The sequence below is a fragment of the Protopterus annectens genome, chromosome 7.part0 (genome assembly GCF_019279795.1).
Source record: "Protopterus annectens isolate FY-2018-M chromosome 7.part0, PAN1.0, whole genome shotgun sequence".
Taxonomy (NCBI): Eukaryota; Metazoa; Chordata; order Ceratodontiformes; family Protopteridae; genus Protopterus; species Protopterus annectens.
The window spans coordinates 20,429,910-20,451,646 of record NC_056739.1 but is presented as its reverse complement, the minus strand read 5'-3'; the positions used below and the strand labels follow the sequence as shown (position 1 = coordinate 20,451,646).

The following is a 21,737-nucleotide window of genomic DNA, read 5'->3' as shown; positions in this document are numbered from 1 at the left end:
GTGACTGAAAGTATAGCTTTAAACTGAGTAATCAACAAAAGGATATAATATCCTGTGCAAGAGTGTCCCCAGAGACAAAAAAGCCAGGTATGAAATGTAACTCTTTATTCAGTACTTGTATATGAGTTTGTGACAAAGGTGATGAAGAAATGTTTAACACATTCTTACTGACAGTTATTTCTGAATCATTAGTCTGAGTAGTGCCTCCATGCTGTCTACCATTGGAGTTTTTTCTCCCTGCCCTCCTCTGTCTACCCCTAAAGGGGTTTATGTATTACTCCATTTGGAGACCGGAGAGTCTGGGGTGTGCTATGTATCTAGGTCCGTGACTGATGAGGTGTCATCCCCTGATGTGTCATAACTAGAGGACATAGGTCTCTTAAGGATCAACCTAGGTCGTTTCTGTTTAAAAACCTTTGTGATGTTCTTCGTGTTTCACTGTTACAGTCATCACACTTGGGTTATCCTGCCAGGGGTAGCCCTCAGTCGGTCCGTCTTTTTGGAAGATTGGTAGTTGAATGGCTTACCGAAGCCATTTTGGAATACGGAGATCGAGAGTGAAAGTATTTAGCTACAATAAGGGCCTGACGAGGAATAGTTCGGGGGTTGAACAAGGCACGAAACCGGCAGCGACGGTAGTCATGGTCTGGGCCTAAACAGGTGACACAGTAAGAATGAAAATCTCGGTGTGGTGTTTGCTTTCCACAGGTGAGACAATTGTTAACTTTTTCTGACATTGGTTAGAGCAAGAAAAAAGGATCCCCAATGGGGTACTTAGCTTTAAAAGACTTCAATTTCAATTTTGGAAATGAAAACTCAGGCAGCGGCCGACCGGCACGTGTGTGAAATGCTTCTGCTTCTGCTTCGGGTTCCTCGGTAAGAAAGACTGATGTAATGGCGTCGGCTGCCTGTGGGCAGAGGCACAAAACCAAGTTCATTCCCTGCTCTCCATGAGGGCAATTCAGCCTGTTCTTGCATATCAGATAGGCCAAGGGTTCTATTCCAGACTTTTTCTGGTACCCAGAAAAAAGGGCAAGTGGCATCCAATCTTAGATCTATCTATTCTAAACACCTTCCTGGTGGTACCAAAATTCAAAATGACCTGATGTCAGTCCTGGAGCAACAGCAACCGATGCAGAAATACTAAGCCTCTGGTATTCGGGCCGATTGAGGGCTACCCCTGGCAGGATAACCCAAGTGTGATGACTGTAACAGTGAAACACGAAGAACATCACAAAGGTTTTTAAACAGAAACAAAAATGCTTTTTGCAGACAAAGAAATATTCAAATTTACCCTTACTTAGATGACTGCCTGATTCAGGCAGATAGTCAGGAAAAGCTGTTACAGCACCTGACATTTGTAAAGGACCTACTAACCTCACTGGGGTACACTATCAATGAGAAGAAATCCAAACTAGTCTCCAGTCAAAAAATCGTATTCCTGGGAGCAAGCCTGAACACAGCATCCCAGATGGCATTTATAACTCCTGAAAAACAAGCCTATCTGACAGGCTACTTCTAATAACTGGCCACCAGAACCCAGTTATCTGCAAGGAAAATCCTGCAAGCTCTATGGTTCATGGCCTCCTGCATTCTACTAATTCCATATGCCACACTGCATATGAGGAAAGTTCAGTGGTATTTAAAAAGCCTTTGGTGTCAACATTCTCAGGATTTGGAAACTATTATACCTATGATACCTTATCTAAGGAAAGACTTTCTTTGGTGGGCAGCAGCATGCAACCACAACAAGGGACTTCCATTTTCACAACCCCATGCCACCCAGACCCTAACCACAGATGCATCAAACTATGCCTGGGGTGCTCACCTGGACGGCAGGTAAATTCAGGGCCACTGGAGTCCAAACCAAATCCATCTGCACATCAACCAAAAATAGATGCTAGCTGTTCAGCATGTCTTACAGCTTTCAGATCCCTGCGCTCTCCAGGCCCTCTACTAATCAAAACTGACAACACCACAGTAATGTGGTACATTAACAAGCAGGGGGGAACCCACTCTTACCCACTCTGCAGGCTAGCCATGACCCTTTGGAACATGGCCTCAGCCATGCATATTCATCTGCAAGCTCAATTCCTGCCAGGCAACCAAAACTCTCTGGCAGACAACTTATGCAGAAATCTCCTGGACCCACACAAGTGGCAATTAAACCACAACACCTTCAACCTTGTGACCTAAAAATGGGGTACCCCGAAGGGGGACCTATTTGCCTCCCCCTACAACCACTAGCTCAGCAAATTCTGCACCAGGGAACCTCACAGCAAGGCCTGGAAAGTGGATGCCCTATCCTTCCAGTGGGCAAACCTTTCAATCTATGCATTTCCCCCTCTACCTCTTCTTACCAGAGTATTACTCAAAATAAGGGAGGAAGGACCAAGGGCAATCCTGATTGTCCCAGACTGGCCATGCCAACAATGGTACCCACTACTGTGCAGTCTGTCCCCGTTGCCTCCATGGCACCTCCCCCAAATTCCAACTCTCCTGACTCAGCAGGAGGGACAGTTCTTGAATTCACAGTTGCAGACCCTGAACCTAGCAGCCTGGCTTATTCCTTGAATTCTCCCTCCAGTGGCCAGCCTAAGCAAACAAGTCCTGGATGTCATACATGAAGCCAGATGACCCAGTACTAGAAAATCCTATGCTGACAAGTGGAAAAGGTATAGTTCCTGGATCCAGACTAAAGGAGTGGACCTGGCACAGCCATCCTTACCTCTCATCTTGGATTACCTAGCAGAACTACTCCACAGGGGCCTATCCTTCTCTTCCATTAAAATCCATGCCTCTGCCATCATTGCACAATACAGCACTGAGCCACCTCTCGTCTCATGCCCTCTCATCAAGCAGTTCCTGAGAGGGGCTAACAACTTAAGGCCACCAAGAAGAGCCCCTTCCCCTGCTTGGGACCTTAATTTTGTGTTGGAAAAGCTCACACTCCCCCCTTTGAGACTGCAGCTTCACCAGAGTTAAAGTTCCTCTCTTGGAAAACAGCCTTGCTTTTGGCCATCACTTCAGCTAGAAGAGTGTCTGAGCTACAAGCACTTACGGCTGTGAAACCTTTCATAATTTTTCATGCTGACACGGTTTCCCTCAGGACTAACCCAACCTTCATGCCTAAGGTGGTATCCAGTGTGGCTCTCAACCAATCTATTCATTTGCCCACCTTTTTTCCTAAACCTCAAAATAAGGGGAAAGGATCCTGCACTCTTTAGATGTGCACAGGCAGCTCTGATTCTACCTGGATAGGACTAAGCCCTTTAGGAAATCTGACCAGTTACTTGTCAGCTTTGCACCAGGGGCAGAGGGCAAAACCATATCAAAACAAACCATTTCCAACTGGATAGCACACTGCATCCATTTCTGTTACAAACACCATGGGAAACCACCCCCACAGGGGGGTCAGAACACATTCTACTAGGACAACTTCAAACCTCTATAGCCTTTCTCAGAGGGGTCCCTATCAGGGACATCCTGGAAGCTGCAACATGGAGTTCTGTTCATACCTTCACCAAGCATTACCACCTGCCTATCTTTTCAAAATCCAGGGCAGGCTTTGCAACTGCAGTTCTGCAGGGCATACTAGCCAGCCCCAACTCTTCTTGACTGCCTCCACCCATTCCTCAGCTTTGGGAATCAACCCAAGTGTGATGACTGCAACAGTGAAACATGAAGAACATAGTACAATTGTGTACACTTACCATAAATGTAGATGTTCGAGTGTATTCACTGTTGCAGTCCTGGTTTCTCTCTCTCTCTCTCTCTCTCTCTCTCTCTTCTTCACCCTTACAGGGCTATTGGTATTTACTTTCTACTGGTGGTGTTACTCCACCATAGCTTAGCTCCCTTTTGGGGGCTCCTGACATTTGGGGCAAGAAAAGCTGATGTAATGGCATCGGCTACCTGTTTTTTTACCACTGATGACCTGACGTCAGTCCTGGAGCGACAGCAACTTATGCAGAAATACTAAGCCTCTGGTATTCAGGCCAACTGAGGGCTACCCCTGGCAAGATAACCCAAGTGTGATGATTGCAACAGTGAATACACTCGAACATTTACATTTATGGTAAGTGTACACAACTGTACTTTCCCATTCTCAAACCTGACATGTTTGTTGTTACTAAAGGGATTGCCCCTTTTATAGTCACCCAAGTCCCTTTGGAACTTATGCATTTTCCTGTCTTTAAGATGCTGCTCCAGATTGAGTAGTTCCTGGCTAAGTTTATTTAAACATGTAGTATGTGATGGTTGTCCTTCAAATTTCTTAGTTTTCTCACACATCTTGGTTACCTCAGCTATACCCTTGTCAATTGTTCGATCATAATAGACAGCCAAAACCCCTACAAACCCCATAGAGGCTTTTTGTTGGGCTATGGCCCATTGTTCTTCCAATTCAGTGTAGATGTTGCTACATTCACACCAGCCTGAGATACATATTCCAACAGCTCCATGATGTCTGTTTTCATGTAGTCTAGGGAGATACATCTCAGGTCATTTACACCCACATAGACTATGACTGAGTCATACTGTTACTTGTGGTTCAATGACTTAAGTGTGTGCAATGTGATGAATCCTAGCCCATGATAAGAAACTGACTGTGACTTTCTCCTTACTCAGCTTCATGAGAGGGACATCAGTATGTCTCATGATGGAGTCTGCAATGACCAGAATGTTGGATTGTGTGGTGGCTTGCTTTATGGGCTTAGAAGTAGAGGGTCCTTAAGATGTGGCTCTATGTGTTGATGTGGGTACATTTGGAGCTGCTGAGGGTATTTGTTATGTATACTTCATCTAGGAGGTCTTCGGGGTTTAGGTTTACATTTAAGTGCCTCAGCATATGTGGATCTATATGTCTGCTTTGAATTGTGCGTGATGGGTGCAGCATGTGTACTACTGGCAAACTGTGTACTACTGACAAACTTATTGACATTAGGAGTACTTTTATGTGAGAGCTTTGCCTCCAGTGACATTGTATAAGTACATCCCTCACATATCATATCAGTTGGTTTGAAAATTAACTGGTTGTCAGTAAACATGAGGCAATTTCTGCATTGCCTCAGGATGCTCATATTCTGATTCATATGCTGCTTTTTGGAGTGGGAGTACATAAACCAACTGTGTGCACCTGAATGCTACCTCGTTCCACGTTTTTGCTTGTTTGATGTACAAATGACACTGCCTGCTTAGCTATATTGACTGTTTTATTGCATTGTCAGCCTGTTTTGTAATGCTGCTGTGTAGATATCCCCTACGTACTCTCAACTGCACATCAAGCTCTCTTCAAGGTTACCCCCACTACAGACACATCTCTAGGCTACCCAACTATACTCTGTTAGAATAGGTTTTACAAACCTATTTTCCACCCTGCTATCCACAAGACTCCTAACTTGTCTAACATAACCTATTTCCTTCCTTTACAGCCTGCTGTGCGTTGCTTAAAATCCCCAAGTGTTTACAACTCTGCTAGGTGATTCCCCAACATTCCTGCCTCTGAAAGAACTTCCTAAAGGGAAATTGAAGCTGCCTACTGTTACTACTATCACACCCAAAGTTCTGTCTGCACTCTACTGTGCTACATATCACTAAATGTACTTTATTTGTATTTCCCACTGAGCGCATGCTAGCAGCCTACCCAAGACTCCAAGTACCCCTGTTATACAGCTCCTGTTTCCCTCTATTACAAGCCTTGCTATTTCTCAATTAAGCCACTAGGTGGCAGTATTTTACCTCCTTTTTTCCATCCCGGTTTTTGCTACAGTTTACTGAAGTTTTTCTCTGTATCTACTACCCCCCTGCATTAGTTTCTACATAGGTTTTTAACCTGCCCTTTACCCCTAGTACCTCTTCACTTCTGTGCCTGCTCCATGTTCCACTGATAGTTTCTTGCTGGCTTGCTCTCTACTCTGCTCTACTTCCTTCTCCTTGGCTCTACCCCACTCCGTTCTCCCTGCGGGCTCACTCCACTCCCCTAACCTGCCCCCAATTCCCACCCGCCCTAGTACCTCTGCACTTATACTCATTAGACCACACCCTCTTCATCATTATGCAATACACTCCTACTTCATCAAGACACATCCACCCCTTTACACCCTCCCCTTATCTGTCACCAGTCACTTCCCATATTACTATACCTAACCTGAACCTTTACCAACTAAATACCTCAAACACTCTTATACTATCTCTTATTCCACCATGCTATCAAAACCTACAACCTTCTTATCTCAAATGCTACTTCTTCTAACAGTATCCCATGTCTACTATCTTACACAACTCCTTTTCTTTCACATCATTCCCCACCATATGTTACAAACACACTTCCCATACTACATGCACTCACCCTTTCCAATATCCCCCACTCTATACCCCATCAATAACTATCTACTATTTCCCTATAAACTCATCTCACCTTACAAGCACTCTACCCTATCCATACCCAACCAAACCCTTAAAAATCTAATAACACTCAGCTCCAATAGTAAGCAATCCAAGTACCTCTCCAACATTTTCAACACCTAATCACTATCCTTCTGTTGGTGAAATACACCTTAACCCTGGCCCCCATACCCCCACTCTACTTCCAAATCTACCCTTTTTACCTCTCTAAACACCCAAAGCATAGCTAACAAGATTCCCAACCTACATGCCTGGCTTCAATACAATAAACCAGATATCTTGTCCATTTCTGAAACTTGGCTAAAACCTCATATAAAAGACTCAGAAATAGTACCACCAAACTATTCCATTATCAGAAAAGACAGAACCCACAAAAAGAGTGGAGGAGTAGCTCTACTTTATTCATCCTCCTTATCAGTTACCCTCTACAAAAACCCATCCCCCAATTCACCAATGCTAAATTAATTCTGACCCTACTTCAAGTAAATAGGCACAAGCACATATGCATAGCCTCACTATACATTCCTCCAGGAGGCAATATCTTAGTACTTGAAGATATCCTATCTTGGCTGTTCACTAATATTAGCAATGAAACTATAGTACTGGGTGACACGAACATCAACTGGTCCTCTATTCAGTCTCTCTCAAACACCCTAAATATCAACTTTTATAATTTCTCCCAACTTATCAACTCTGTAATTAGACCCTCCAAAGACTACTCCAGCGGTAGTATCCTCGACTGGATCTTAGTCTCTCACCCTCATTATTTCTCTGATAGCGGCATACTTCCCGACTCTCTCAGCGATCACCTTCCCACTTTTACTCGGTGCCTTACTTCCCCCCTTCAATTATCTCACAACTATATCTCCACTCACTACCTCAAACATTTCAATCCCACTACCTTCCCTAACTCTTTAAAATCAGTAAACTGGAGCCCTCTAAGAACTCTACCCCTAGAAGAAGCTGTTAGCTACTTCAACTCAACTTTCTTACACCTGTTAGACAGCTATGCTTCCCCTTAAATTCAAAAGAATAAAAAACAAAACTGTCCCTTGGCTAACCAAAAATACACTAGCTGCCATGTGGCTCAGAGATAAAGCCTGGTTACACCACCAGAAAAATAAGACTCCCTCCACCATCGACGAGTACAAATCACTTTGCAATAAAGTCAAGAAGCTTGTTACATCAGACCAAAAAACATATTTCATCTCACTACAAAACAACCATAAAACAAACCCACAAAAATTTTGGAATGGTATCTTAACTCTCCTTAACCCTGGGAAAAAAGAAACCCCTTGTCCAGATCCCGATGCTCTAGACATAGAACTAGCTACACAATTCAACTCTTTTTTCATAAACTCAATCTCCAAACTAACCTCGTCCTTCTCTACCAACTCTACACCCCCTACCTCCTTATCCCCTCCCCTGGGCTCACTATCACCATTACTCCCTAATACCTCCACCTCCCAACCTCCTTCTTTCTCCATAAAACCCATACCCATATCTTCCATAAAAAAAACTTCTCCAAAAACTAAAACCATGCTCCAATGCCCCTGATAACATACCCTCACACTTTCTAAATATAGCCGCTGAAGCCATTGCCTTACCCATCAGTATACTAATCAACCATTCTAACAAAGAAGGTCATGTACCCCAACTATGGAAAAAGGCCTTCACTATACCCCTGCATAAAGGGGGTAACAATAATAATATTACAAACTTCTGCCCTATTGCCATCCTATCCCCCATCTCTAAACTCCTTAAAAAATGCATCCATTTACAACTTCTTCCCTACCTCACTGACAATCACTTACTTACTCCAACACCGAATGGATTTAGACCTGGCCACCACTGCCTTTCTTTCCTTCTTAGAAATTGTTAATAAACCCGTGACTCTGGCTGCATAGTATCCACCCTCCTACTTGACCTCTCTAAGGCCTTTGATACAATATCTCACAACCTTCTCCTAGCAAAACTCTCTAAACTAAACTGATCCCTTTCCACCCTTAATTGGTTCAATAGTTATCTCTCACACAGATGCCAAGCAGACAAATGGAAAACAGTTACCTCCTCCTTCCTCGATACCCCCACTGGAGTCCCCGAGGGTTCCATACTGGGTCCCCTCCTCTTCAGTATATTTATAAATGATTTCCATCACTCATTCCCCATTGCAAAACTCATCCAATGTGCTGATGATTCAACCATAATCTGTTCTGCCACCTCCATCCCCACACTGATAAAGCTCACACAAGAAGCTTTCTCTATCACAGAACAATGGATGCTAGATAATCACCTAGCACTCAATGCCTCAAAATCCAAACTAATGCTATTTACCCCTACTAAAACAACCATCACTGACAAGAATTCATTTTCCATCAAAAGCCATAACAACACATCTCTCGAATTAGTATCTGAGGCTAAATTACTAGGTGTCCTCATTGATGACTAGCTCAAATTCACCTCTCACCTACAAATAAATATAAAAAAACACCAAAAACTTGGCATGCTATATTGCCATAATCATTACCCTACTCCTTCTACTACGTTTATTCTTGCTACCACATATCTCATCCCTTCTCTTCTTTATGGTGCTGCACTTCTAACAAACCTACAATCTTCTCTCAAGACAAAACCATCCTCTTGGTATTGCAAAATTGCAAAGTTTGCCACAAGCCAAAAGTCTTCTACCCATCACTGTCTAGCCCTTCATCAACTAAATTGCGTAGAGCTGCCCAATTATCTATCCTTTATTCAACTTACCCATGCCCATAAACTTATTTTCAACCCCTCCATTTGCCCCTCCCTATCCTCAACCTTCAAAATGCACCTCCCTGACAGACTGTTAAGAACCAACAATCAAAACCCAATAGAAATTCATAAACCTACCCGCCCCTCAGGTAAAAATCTCCTATTCTTTGCCCTTGCACACCAGTGGAACTCACTGCCTCCATCCATCTGTACCACCACAAACCTCTCTTCCTTCAAAAACCTCACTCCACTCACACCTAATTTCTCAGTGGGAATGCGCCTGCTCTCACCCCCCCTTAACCTCCTTTCCTCTCTTCATCTCAGTCTTCTCTGATTCCATACATGGTTTTAGCAGGAACCAATCCATGCATAAACAACCTCCTCTTAACTTACAATGCTGATACTTTTTATCTCAGAAGTTGTCTCTGTAAATGAAATATTTTCTCTGCAACTAGTATAACCTAAACTTTGATTATCATTTTTCCATTAGATGTTGTATGTATTAATGCATTTCATACTAATACTTTTGTACTTACTATTACAAAAACTTCTATTGTAAACTTGTAATTGTTGTTTTGTTTTTGGAGCTTTTCTCTCCAGGACTCCAGTCAAAATGGGTTCTTCTAGGCCCAATGGACTCTCCTGGTAAAATAACTGCGAATAAATAAATAAATATTCCCCAAGCTGGTAACAGAGATTGTGGGAAAGTTCATATTCATGACAACAAACCCTTTTTATTGATTAGACAGTTGGAGTGAGAATATAAAGCAATGTCAGGGGTATCTGGTTTGCAACTCTGGGGACAGTGCTTGTCACTGCAAACTAGTTGTCCTGTGTGCAACTAGGTATTGGTGAAATTTCAGTCATGCTTTTACAGGAAAAATGTCACTCAAGGAGTCTGTATCTAAACAGAGCACTGCCAAACACTTGAGGGGAAACTAATATGTAGACCCTGAAAATTTAAGGATGAAGTATTTAGGCAGATATTCTGAAGTTAGAAATAAATCAAACAATACTTACTGAAAAAGAATTAGTTTGTAAAGAATGATGAAAAGAGGAGAGTCAAATGAATGGCTACTGCCTGACTACTACTAGTGCTGGTCTCACCACAGCTTCACTCTGCTGAAATAATGCTCCTTTGTTCTTCTCTCACCAAAAGCAAAACATTAGCACCAATCCCAAGATGAGAAGCAGACCACAGTCTGTTTGGTGATCCACAGTGTTGTCCTAGATATTGCAAGGATCTGCAGGCTTGTTGAAGCCTTTTCCCAGTAGATGTCTTGAATAGCAACCAGACCATTCAGGAATGTCTAGCACAGACACTCACTGCCCAACCAGAAACAGTCAGGAATCAATGGACTCTGGTCCTTCTCTCACCAGCGGTAGAATAAAATGATATTTATGTGTTTACTCACAACAGACAGTGAAAGGGGAGAGGGAAGGCGATATGTGGTCAAATTAACATAAGGGGCAGGCAACTAGAAAGACAGTTGTGATTAAGAGCACAACAGTAACAGGCTGGGAGGGTTGGCAAATTATATGCAGACGGATACTTGTTTAGCTGATAATTAGAAGGAAGAAGAAGAAGGAGGTGCCTAGTAGTAGTTAGGTTAAGAAGCATAAGAAGAAATGTATTAAGGAAAAGGATACAATAAAGGGTAAGGGTTGAAATGCACTATTTTATTTCTTTGAAGGTTAATGAAATACTGGTTTTGATGATTTTGACTGTTGAAAATTTGCAAGGGCAGATATTGTACACTTGTTGAAAAGATGACACCAGTTTAGACGAAGCAAGCAACAGTAAGTTGGGGTTAGGATATATTTTGGAGACTGAGTTTGTACACTTGGATAATACTGAGTTGGCCCCTCAAGGGTCACTTTTTAGATGTTGCAGTTATTGTTCTTGGTCATGCTGTTTTATTGGATTGTCATATGTATACAAAAGTCTTTTGTTTATTTGTTTTATATGCTAGTAATAATATGTCCATCAGTTGCTCAAATCTTTGGCTGTTTATTTCACTGTTTTTCTTCCTTAGTGTTAGTGGAAGACTTTAATTGTGCTTTATGAAGAACAGCCTGGGGAGTAAAGACGTCAAAGTCTGTCTTTATCTTTTGAAGTTTTTTTGACATTGGTTAGTGGTAGATGTGGGTCATATTTATAGCAGAGGTAAATGTTTTGTTCACAGTCCTACTTTCTAAAAAGTAGAGGGAGAAGTAAATGGGTGTTTTTTCAGACATGTTGTTATATACTCCCTTTTTAAGTCTGATGACACAGTTCTGTGGGTAGGGAAAGTTATAAAGAGAACAAGAGGAGTGTATGCCTGTCTGCTGATGATGCATATCTTGAGGCAATGACTGTGTTTTGGATCATGTGAATATGAAAAACTTGTATTTCTTTTTTTTAACATGTTTATTAGATTATCACTTAAGACACAGGAGACTTACATTTATGTAAAAGAACACAAACATTGTAAACGTGTCCACACCTGCAAACATTATACATCACATACATTCTTTTATACAATTATCATTAGTAAAACTATACATGAATTGCTCAATTCCTGCCTTCCCTTAAACATTACTCATCCACCAAAATATTATTCTGCATGCAATGTTCCCACAATTTCCATTTTTTTCTATGTATTTTTCTCCTACCATTTTCTAAAGATCCTACTTCCAGTTCTTTTATGTGTGTTACAATAATTGAGTCTATATTGAATGTTCGAACATTCAAAATTTCGAGTCCCATATGGTTGACACCATATGATCAGATTTTTGAATGTTTGAATGTTGTAGCGGAGATCTCCGTACAGTGCAGAATGGGAAGATTTCCCTTTTCTGCATTGTAGTGCTATCTCGGAGTTGGTATATTTAAAGATTGGGGGGTGTGGAGGGTGCAGGGGGCTTGCCCCCCTGCTTAGAGTGTTCAGGTAGGTGTTTTGTGTAGTTTATTTTTTTATTAGATTTTCGAACTTTTGAAAGTTCGATCATATGGTGTCAACTATATGATAGTTGAACTTTCAAATGTTCGATTATCTAATATCGACCCCAATATTCACTACATCAAGTACAGTTGGCATAGACTCTGATTTCCATTCTCTAGTAATTGTTTTTTTTTGCCAGCCACCAGAATTAAACTTCACAAGACCTTACCATAAGTCGATCAAATGGTGTCAACCATATGATAGTCGAACTTTCAAACGTTCGATTATCTAATATTGACCTCAATATTCACTACATCAAGTACAGTTGGCTTAGACTCCGATTTCCATTCTCTAGTAATTGTTTTTTTTTTTTGCCAGCCACCAGAATTAAACTTCACAAGACCTTACCATGTCTTTGCAATTTAGATCCTGTATCCCAGCTCAAAAAACATTTCCTTAGTTACACCCATTTGCTCACAAAATATTTTTGACAGTGTACTCTGTAGGGAATTTTAAAATCTGCCAACTCATTACACACCCAAAATAGATGTTCCCAGTAACCTCTTTCTTCCCCATCACACCTCCAACATTTGCTATCCACCAAAGGAAAAATTCTTTGGAGTCTGCTTGGGGTATAAATATGCCAATGAAAACCCTTCCAAGCAAAAATCCTAAATATTCTAGACTTTTATTTTACATATTTAGGAGCCATGCATTTGTCCTCCCATTGTTTCCTTGTGAAGTGCTTATCCAATCTCTCTTCTCAATCTTTTCTATCCTCCTCTGATTGATTCCTGTAGTTATCATGTAATATTTTACATGCCCTCCTAATTTTCCTTTTTTTAACTAGATTCAACATAAAACTCTACCAAAGCAGGTCTTTCACTTAGGATTCCCTGATCCTTTTCTCTTTGCCTGTACTCTAATATCAATCACTGAAAAGCAGTCTCTAGCATGCATTCCAAATGTCTTCTTAGCCTCTTCCCATTCTGTTTCTTTTCACTCTCTAGTTATTTACTCCCAATACTTTGGTTCCTTTGCCAGTTTTCTCCAGTAAATCCAAGCCTCATCTTGCAACAAAATCAGCAGAATCTCTTTTCTCCATTCTTGTATAGGTTTAATTCTCAGAATACTTTCTACTACTTTATGAATACAATATTCTGTATGCATGTTGTTACTCTCCTTAAGGATCTGCATCCAAAAACCCACTCTCTTCTTATTTCTTGAATCCCCCCCCCGTTTCATCACATCTAAAATATCCCTTCAAATCAGGTAATCCTGAACCACCTTGTTCTATTGGAAGAATCATCTTATCCTACTTGACCCTTACCCTCTTCCCCTCCTAGATAAAATCCTTCAATTATTTAATAATTAATATCCACAACTTCTCCTATGGTTGATAAAAATATGCCTGAGCTGTATATAAAACTAAAGGGACTAAAAACATTTTCACTGCTTGTATCTTGCTATCCACATCATTAAACACAAGATTCTAGTTTCTCAGTTTGTGTATTATCCTTTGCTCAGTCTTTTGCTCATTCTCTTCCCACATATCCTTAGCTGCCATAACTGAATATTTTTTAACCTTTTCTCCGAAATACTTCATTGTGTTCCATAAATGTGGGTATTGCTGAACCAATTCATGTGTGGGTACATAGTTTAAAGCTATAGCTTTTGTTTTGTCTTCATTAATTTTATATGCCAAACAATTTGAAACTGTTGCAGAATGTCATACAACATTGACATGTCCTTTTCTGGTTTTATCAGGTTTAAAGTAATATCTTCATCAATTAAACTTAACATTTCCTGATTATCATGCCAACTATATCCTTGAATTTCTGAATTCCTTATTTTCTTTGCCAGTGGCTCTAATATAATACAAATAACAAATGGAAAAGAGTAATATACCCCTAGCTGGTTCCAGGAATCCTCCCACTTTAATTGTTGTCACCGATCCCTCATATATCCTCCTCATTAACCTTATTATTATATAGGACATGCAAATGCTTCCATTGTCCCACTCATAGATCCCAGCTTATTCTGTTGAATGGTTTCTCTGCAGCAGCATCAGTACTCACCAACAATAGTTGCATTTCCTACATTCTGCTTCCCTCTGGATCATCATTGTGCTATTAATGTCAAATGTTTGTCTCTCCTCCACAAACCACACTGATCCATATCTACTAATTTTTATTGAGATGCTTGCCCTTATACTTTTTACTTTTATGTTTCTCTCAGCAAACATTGTCCCTAGACCTCTCAGTTTATTGTCCTAGCTTGTTTCCATGATAGCCTATTGACCTAAATGTGCTTTTGTCTAGCCTTTCTTCTCTTTTTACACTGTAATGCCTATAGTTCTTAAAAAGTTACTGTTTCCCTTTTTTATCCACCCCTTTTTTTCCTTTCAGTATCCTTCCAAACATTATTGACATGATGTGGGGCATATGCTTTTCATTTCACCAACAAGTTAAACAAAATCAACTAAAATCCAATCTTTCTCAAGCACTTTTTTTGTAAATCCGTATTTCACAAATGTGATGATGCTTTATAGTTTCACATTTATTCACTAATTTCAGTATTACTGGTCTTCATACTGTTCATCTCAATTTCCCAATACCAGACTCTAGTTGAAGTCCAAGGTACTCACAATTCTATGTCACAAGCATTTTCCTTTGAAAGATTGGAAAAGATTTCACTTGCAAAGTCTCTCTATGTGCTTTATCAGCAGAAGAATGAGAAGCAGAGTCCCCTTCTGTTTGATGTATCTCCCCCTGTTGGACAAACTTTTGCATCTCCCCCTTAGCTTGCTCTGCATCAAAAAACGACTGATCCTCCAGGAAAAATATTCTGAAGACAGGTGGATATAGCACCTTGAATCACACGCCTGCCTCTCGACATTCCTTGATTGCTGGAATAAATGTGTTTCTCTTCTGTGTGATGTACAATAAATAATCATTTTCCACAAACATTCCAATGTCTCTGTTTTTTTAATACTTCACCCTTCTGCCACAATTTTGTCAAGATCAATTCTTTCTTCTTGCATGATTGCATCTTTACTAATACAGATCTTGGCTGCTTTCTCATGGCTAGGTTTGGAACATACACATGATGCACCCTTTCAATTAACAAATCCTTCTGTGTTATACTAGTCCAGCTGCTTATTTGTGCTTTCATAAAATGAATACAGTTTGTGCCTCCCAGTTTATCTTCTTGAGCAGTCTTATGCTCAGCCAGCCTTTTCCTTATTTTGACCTGTGATTTTTCAGTTTTTTATCAGTTCATCTGAATAGCTGTTTAAAGCGTTTTCCGTTTTTCAAGTCTTTTGTAATTTCTGTTGATATACTCCTTCAATGTTTCATTTATTTTAATCACCTCTGAGCAAATTTGACCTAGTTTTATCTAAGTTACTGGAAGTCATATTTTGTACCAAAGCTGGAGCTTGAATTGCCTTTTGCTGAAGAGATATATGATTCTTTCTAGTCAGTGTTTTCTCTTCACCCTTTCTAGTTGATTTTCTTTTGGGCTCGCTAAGTTTCTTCTTTGCTGGCATTTGTGCTGTGTACTTATTTGCTGGTAACTGAGTTTTACTGAAGCAGGCCTAATTACTAGTCCTTATCTAGCACTTTCTTTTTCCAAACTGGAAGAGCTGAGCAGTGGGCAGCCATCTTGGAAGGCCTCCAAAACTTTTATATTTCGTAGTCTGAATGGTTGGTGGTATATAAGAAAAAGTGTAGGCAGTTGGATTATTTGGGAAAAAGGGAATGATTGAAGCATAAAAAATATGTATATAAGGAATTGTGTGAGCAATTTGATATGGCTATTTGGAACAGTGATATAAACTGTTACAGTGTGCAACAATTTTTTGGCATGAATAAATAATGTACTAAAGATGCTTTATATAAACAACAATATTTTATGAAAGGAATTCAATTGCATATCCAATTTCAACTCTAATAAAACAATCCATATCTGAAAATAAAGCCCCACCCCACTATTGAAAAAATCATTCATTGTTCCACTGCACAAGGGTGGATTTCAATACAGATCTATGAAACTATAGGACAGTTGTCATCTTTTTTGCCCCATAAAAATATTAGAAAAATGCATCCATATGCAACTATTCAACTATCTAATTGATAACCAGCTTCTGTCTGCAACCCACCATGACTTCTGTCCTCATCAGAGCACAACTACTGATTTACTGAATTTTATTAATATGGTCAACACCTACATGCATACCTCTCAAACTCTTTGAGCAAGAAATCTGGACAAAGTCATAAATAAAAGTAGGACAAAGGCCAGAAAATAGGGTCAATTTTTAAATATTACTCCTACAAGCTTAGAAAGTTGATAGAATAACAGTATTTGCATTAGCATGAATTTTTCTGAAGGGTATGAAGTCAGAAACTGAAATGTCTGTAATTATTTTCTAACGTCAGTCTTTAATGGTTTGTCAATAATTTGCCAGAAAACCACAATTTTATGCGAAACAGACTAAAATATGAGGCAAAAATCTGGACATTCTGCAAAAATCTGTACAGTTGAGATGTATGCCTACGTGAATGACAGGACCTAGTTTCCATCATCTTCCAAGACTTATCAAAAGCTTTTGATACTGTCACACACCAGAAACTCTTACAAAAATTCTCATTCTTAGGGCTCACCAAATCTTCACTGCAATGGTTCCATAACTACCTCTCAAACAATGAAATGGAAAATTATTTTGCCACCTTCTTGCCTGTAACTATTGGTACTCCACAAGGATCTATACTAGGTCCCATACTTTTAAATATAATCATCAGTCACCTCTATCTGCACTGCTACAAAAAATGCTGTCCTGGTTTCAATATGCTGATGATTCCACCCTAATCTGCTCTACAAAATCTCTCTCTCTGTCTCTCTCTGAACTCCAAGGCTTTGCACAACAGTATTTCTTATCAATTGAAACATGGATAAATAATTCACAACTACTACTAACCCTAAAAAATAAGTTGTTGTTCTTTACCCCAAACATATCTCTGCCAAAACAACAGTTACTATTATCTCTGCCAACAGCACCATGATAGAACAAGTAAACCAAACAACATTACTGGGTGTCATCATAGATGGCCAGCTGAAATTAGACTACCATGTATCACATTTGGTTAAAAAAACATCAAAAATTGGGTATATTATACAGAGTAAAAACCAACCTCACTGACATAGCCAGAAGACATATAGTCTCTACTTTCCTGCAGTCATCTCTTCTCTATGCTGTCCTAATCTTCATTAACCTTCAGGGCTCACAATTGTCCAAAATTGAGCAATGTTAAAATAAAATAACCAAAATTTGCAGTAATCTATAACAATAGAACACACCACTGCCTAAGTACAATGCACAGACTTCACTATAAGTCATAAAATTGCCCAGCCCTTAACTTAATACAACACTACTGTCCTAATAGAATTTTAAGCTGTAGTGAAAAAATCACTAATCACTATAACCAAATCATCTAATCTTACAGGAGACTCTCTATATTCAAAGAGTGTGGCTAAACTATGGGACCATACCCCACTATCACTGAAATCCATTCAGAATGCAAACTCACTTAAGATATAACTAAAACTTCACCTATCAAACTGATGTTTCTGCTCCTGTATATCTCCAGGATAAATGCCATGTTTGTCTTCAGCTTGCCATATTGTCAAACCGTGTCTCTTCATTCAAATCCTGTGCTCTACTACAACTAGTCTTCACCAATACCTGAATAATTTTATTACCTATATACATAGCTTTGTGCCACTGCTTATCCCCCACACCTCTATACTTCTAATATAACCTTATGATAGCTATATATATATATATATATATATATATATATATATATATATAATTATCCTCTAATAAGATTTATGTCCACCTCTTAATTACAATATTAACATTTTCTGCCTTACCTAGTTCCTTTCCTCACCTCCATTTCTTTGAATTTCGAAGCACTAATCACATGATCTATCATATACTTGACAAAACCCACAAATACACTTCTTCAAATGCTCAATGTTCAACATCTACTAATGCATAAGTATCTTTAAACCATAATAGTTGCCTTTATTTCACATAAATGCTATCTAATGAATGTGTAATTGTGAATGTATATTACTTAATATATATCTGTACACATTGTGTTTAGTTTGTTTAAAAAAAAGCTTGTAATATGTTGAAGGTTTTCTCCCCAGATGTCTACTGAAAAGGGCTTTTGACTAAAATCAGTCAGACAAACCTGGTAAACAAAAGCAAAGTAAATAAAATAAATTAAGTTAATAAAGTTTTTTTTCAAAATGTGATTTCAGTATCATGGGTCTATCTTTAAGTCAATGGTTGAATTGGGTGAGGCATTATTATTCATGCAGGAGTTAAGCAGGGGTGTCCTCTGAGCTCTTGCTTTTTTTGTTTAGTAATGAATGCAGTTCCATTACAGGTGTTCAAAGCTGTGGTGCCAGACAGAATATTTCTTTCCTCAGGTAGTATGGTTTCCCTTACTTTAAGATATTCAGATTGTTTAGTTTTTGTGACTTGGACTGGACCCTGTTTTGGTTCAATTTTGTCTATATTGCAGAAAAAAGGTTTATCTATTAATAAGGATAAATGGTCTAATTTTGATTTTGCTGGGATGCTTTTTGATATTCTTTTTCTGTGGTTTGTGTTATGGCTCTGCGGGTTTCTTTTGAGACATAGAAAGTGGTCTTTGATCAATGGGTGAGCTGTTTGGCTTCTTTATACATTACTGCATGTATGTGGAATTGTTTAGGTTGATCTCCCATAAATAAGTTTATTTACTACATTGGTGGGGGGGCATTCATAGAGATTACCAAGAACTGTTTCCTAAGTTACACCTTATGGTAACCTTTTGGAATTCAGACAGCCCTAACATGGTGGTCTAGCAAAATGTCATGTAGCACCATATAAGGCTGTCTCCAAGGCCATGCTATATAACAAATGAGGCAGTCTGGGAGACAGGCATACAGAAATTAGTTATGTGCTCTCTTACCTGGAACTACCTCCAGGAAAGCATCTACCCACAAAACTATTCAAAGACTCTCTTGATCATGCAGATTAGCATGACCACTCTTACCACATCTTGGTAGTTGGCTGTGTTCAGCTATTGAAAAAAAAGGTAAGTACTGGGGGTTTTAGTGGTAAGGTAAGGTCAGAAGCTGTGTGAATATGTGTATGCATGGGACTAAATGTGTGATTGTGTGTGTGTGTGTGTGTGTGTGTGTGTGTGTGTGTGTGTGTGTGTGTGTGTGTGTGTGTGTGTGTGTGTGTTTTTAAGTTTAGGGTATTTATCTCTGATGGAAGAAACCCTCTTGTGCAGGAGAGCATTTGGAAGTTTTTAAGAAAATTGGGGACTGGAAATTGTCTTTAGATACTTGTCCTGAAACAAGGAAAATGCTGGTACTTAGAAATCTTGGAGATTTTCATCTTAATATACACATAGATGCATCTTTCTGGCCCCATTAAACAGATTATAGCTAGATGGAAGAAAATATTTCATAGATGAGTGGAATGTGCAGATTGTTTTGTGGAGACTTCCTTTACAAAAATTGGCTGTTAAAGCGGAGAGGAAATGTAAATATGATGCAGAATTGTGCTGTTTCTTTTGTAACCAGGAAGAGACTTGTCTAATGCCTTCTTGGAATGACCGAGAGTTGGAAGTAGATGTTCTTGTTTTTGCAAAAATTCTCCCATTGGAGCAGTGACTTATGAAATGAATGGACATGGACATTATGATGTTTTGGGGGAGAGCAGTTGAACACTCCTAATATTTTTTCTTCCTGTGTATGATTTTATAGTGTGGAAAACTACAGTATAATCTTATCTGGAATGTGAATGGTTTATTTAAAAATATATATTTTTGGCTGTGGGTGAAAGGGTGGGGGTTCGGTTTGTGATGTAATTCAGTGCTTATGTTACTATTTTCCTGCTATTCCTATTTAGTTTTTCCTCGTTTGTGATTGTTTCTTGGCTTTACTTGACTCTCTTAATATATTTTTTTCTTTTTCTGCTTTTAATAAAGCCCCTACTCCTTTTGAGCACAAGGTGATGCTAGAGGGTTGCCACTAGTGCTTGGAAAATTCCTAGATGAAGGAAGGAGTAAACATTGCTGCTGGGAAATTTTGGAGAGAGAATCAGAGCAAGATAAAATCCTATTTACGTAGTTGGGGAGCGGAAGTCTGGATACAGAGGTACTGGAAAACTTGAAGGAAGGAGAGCCACATGAAGGAGAGAAGGTGAGCTGGAGTGCTGTAATGGATCAAGTGTTGGAGGAACAGTCACATAAAGAAGCTGCTGAAGTGGTAGAAAAGTGGGTTACAGAGTCTAGTCTAAAAGTACATAAGCACGTTCGTGTGATGGAGTGATCTTTTTTAAGAATATGCCTCTGCAACAGGGTACTGTGAATTACAGAACTGAATGAAAGTAAGAAACATATGCAAGTGTTGTAAGATAAGCAACATGAAGCAATTTACAATGCAAGCAGGGGCATTTGTCAAGAACATAAGGATAGCAGCTTCAGGAGAAAAAGATTGATGGTAAGAAGAAGAACCAAAACCAGTGCTACTATTAACAGATTTAACATTATGGACAATATTAACTGCAGTTAGGATTTACTTTAAAACACATAAGAGCATTGTTACATTTGGGGTCAAAATACTTTTCTGAAGTTACTTTTGAGACTTCTTCAGGTACAGAAAAGTTTATGAAAGAAACAGAAAAAATATATCAACTTGGAAATATTATTTTTCAGAACTTTGGCATGCAGTTCAGAACTTTAGAAATAGCAGAATTTGAACTCAAAACTCTTTTCCTGTCATTATATGATAAAATGCAAGTTATAAAGAAAACATGTAATAACAGAAATGTATGGACAGGGGGAATGGGAAGTGTGGGTTACATTTCATATGTGAGATTGGAAATTACAGCATATTTCAAATAACACTGTAATACTGAATGGGAAAAGAGCAACTGTTAAGTACTAGGGCCAACTGAAGATTTGCTTCTCCTGTGGGGATGAAAAAAATCCAAGGCCATACTGCTAGCAGCTGTAGACCATTTTGTAGGAAATGCCCGGTGGGTGCTGGAAAAAGAATGGGTACATGAAAAAGAAACTAAGGGAGAGGAAAGGCAATATATAGCAAACAATATTCAAAAAGGAAGTGAAATGACTGGTATCAGTGAGGAAGAAAGTGAAAGAAATATGACTCTAGGTGAAGAAAATGAGTAAGGGGAAGGACTAATGGCAGAACAGATTCAAACAAAAACAAATATGGGTTGGCAAATGAAGAACAAAAGGGTGGTGACTTAGAAAAAGGGGAAGAACAAAAGCAGAAAGATGTTAAATATATTGCAGGGAGAGTTAGAAGTAGAAAGAGAAAAACAGGAATAGGAAGAAAAAGTTATAAAGGGAAAGGGATGATTTAGGTATCTCAGGACTAAATGTGAACACTAAGAAATTAAATGCGAAGTTTAATGGCTGTTGAATGGTGCAAAAAAGATGGATGTATTACAGTATGTTTACTGGATACAAAACGTATTAAACAAGAAAAAAGAGAGAAATAATTAAGCTGTACAGGGAAAAAAATAATATAGTTATTAGGACATGAAATGTGTTCTGGGTTAGT

The 21,737-nt window shown here is 39.2% G+C and overlaps 1 protein-coding gene across 3 annotated transcripts in view; it reads left to right on the top strand.

Moving 5' to 3' along the window:
* LOC122806216 (bile acid receptor-like) overlaps positions 1–21,737 on the top strand; it is a 428,707-nt gene that overhangs the window by 145,031 nt on the left and 261,939 nt on the right. Inside the window, exon 2 of one of the 3 annotated variants that reach the window (XM_044076451.1) lies at positions 20,135–20,348. The exons of the other annotated variants lie outside the window; for them this stretch is intronic. The gene's annotated coding sequence lies outside the window, so the exon portion shown is untranslated. The remainder of the gene's footprint in view (positions 1–20,134; positions 20,349–21,737) is intronic. 3 annotated transcript variants of the gene reach the window in all.